General features: G+C 55.1%; 1 pseudogene; it reads left to right on the plus strand.

The window, feature by feature from the left end:
• Window positions 1–242: 242 nt before the first annotated feature.
• On the plus strand, window positions 243–1,861 carry LOC138434705 (suppressor of cytokine signaling 6-like; annotated as a pseudogene).
• The last annotated feature ends 249 nt before the right edge of the window (window positions 1,862–2,110 follow it).

A 2,110-nucleotide genomic window follows, 5' to 3' on the forward strand; every position in this document is an offset into this window, starting at 1 on the left:
ACACGTTGAAACCTTGCCACTAACTTGGGTGATGGACACCGATACCTCTAAGATCACACAACTGACGAAGATGGAGCTGGGATTCAGGTGAGCCAGAGCAGTCTGGCTCCAGACAGTGACTTCCAAAGAGGAAATGAAGCTGGAAGAACCCATGGATGCAGCCTTCCCTGCAGCCTACCCAGGTGTTCGATGATAATACCCTGGAGAGAAATTGAGCCCCTCAGATCAGGTAACTAGTCAGAATGAAGAAAATCAGTCTTAAGATCTTCCGGAAATCTTTCAGCTTGAGTAAGAGCAAAGAAGATTCAGAATTCATGGTCGTACAACAGCCAGCACTAGCCAGCAACTTTAGGAAAGAGGAGTCCTTGTTTGGGAGCTGCTACCGGAAGGAGATGGCTGGCTGTGATCTCCACAGTGAAGATGAAATGGGCAAGAATCAACCCAAGAGCGAGAGCCTCATGGGCACACTGAAAAGACTGCTGAGCGCCAAGCAGAGGCCAAGGGCAAGGGTGGCATGGTGCTGGGGAGCTCAGTGGACAAGGATAGGTTCTCTTTGTTGTCGGCGCCCCTGGTGTTTAAGGATGTGCAGTCGCTGAAGCCCATGCACTCCATATTGCTGTGCAGCCATCACTACAGCCCCATGCCCTGGCAGTTGCGCCCCACTTCCACAGAGGAAATGTGCATCCGGTTGGAGTTGCAGGTCAAGGTGCCGGTGCACTTGCCTGGCCCGGGTTGGCTCTCAACGGCCTGCACAATAAATTCAGTGACCTCTGCCAGGCCGACCCTGTGTGTCCGGAGCTTCTGGACCCACTTGGGAGCTCCGTGTCCCATTCCGGGGACCTGTGCCTCTGCCTGGGTAAACACGTGCCAGTCGTCCTTGGACTGGTGGCTCAGGACCACATCCAGTACACTGTGCCTTTGGATGGCTCCTCCCCATTGGAGGTCTCTGCCGCCCCACCCCCGGCGGCCGGGGACCCCTTCCCCTACTACCAGCATGAGGACTACAAGCATCCGTTCCACCGGGACCTTGTCGTGGCCCCCAAGCTCTTCACCCACTAGCCAGTGGGCAGCTTGCTGATGGTCACCACGGGGGTCTTGCTGCAGACCTTGAGGGGGGCCCAAACTGCCCCCACTCGCCCCGCCTCCCCGCCCCCAACCCAGCCCAGAGAAACACACACACACACACACACCACTACTACCTCCCCTGCAGACTGATCTGAGACAAAGGAACTTTACCAAGCTGACCTTCCCGGATGCCCACGTGGCTGAGAGCATGTGCAGCCACTTGAATTTCGATCCCCCCTCGGCCCCCAGGGTGGCCAGGGTATATGACTGGGTGCAAAGCAGTAGCCCCATGGTGATGACCAGCCTGATGGAGGAGCTCAAGAATCTGGCCAAGCAGGGCTGGTACTGGAGACCCATCACAAGCTGGGAGGTGGTGGGCAAGCTGGTCAACACACCTGATGGCTCCTTCCTGGTGAGGGAGAGCTCCGACGACCACCACCTGCTCAGCGTGAGCTTCCGCACCCACCGCAGGACCCTCCACACCATAATGGAACACTCCAACGGCAGGTTTAGCTTCTGTGAACAGCTCGGACATAGAGGGACACACGTCCATCGTGGACCTGATTGAGCACTCCATTAGGGACTGGGAGAACAGGGCCTTCTGATAGGCTCGCGCCTGCCAGGCTGCGCCGCCTACCCAGTGCGGCTCAGCAACCTGGTGTCACGCTTCCTGCAGGTGCGCTCACTGCAGTACTGGTGCCGATTCGTCATCGGCCAGTACACCTGGATAGACCTGATCCTGACATTGCCCCTGTCCAACAAAATGAAGGATTACTTACAGGAGAAGCACTACTGAGAGAGAACCGCAACCTAGCATCTTGCACTTTGGGAGTAAGAAAGAGAGACTGAGATACAGTTTACAGACTTCATCGCTATCAGAATCTTTTGCTGCCATACTATTATTTTAGTTTTATGTGGAAAAGAGTATCCAGTTCTTTTAGGGGTGGGGAACAGTCCGCGAGGTGTCTTGGGTTTATTTTGGTTCTTTAAAAAGGGAAGTCTTGAGGTTTGAGGAAGTGTGAAGTGTTTTTCATAAATGTGCAGA

Source organism: Ovis canadensis, chromosome 2, assembly GCF_042477335.2.
Source record: "Ovis canadensis isolate MfBH-ARS-UI-01 breed Bighorn chromosome 2, ARS-UI_OviCan_v2, whole genome shotgun sequence".
Taxonomy (NCBI): Eukaryota; Metazoa; Chordata; class Mammalia; order Artiodactyla; family Bovidae; genus Ovis; species Ovis canadensis.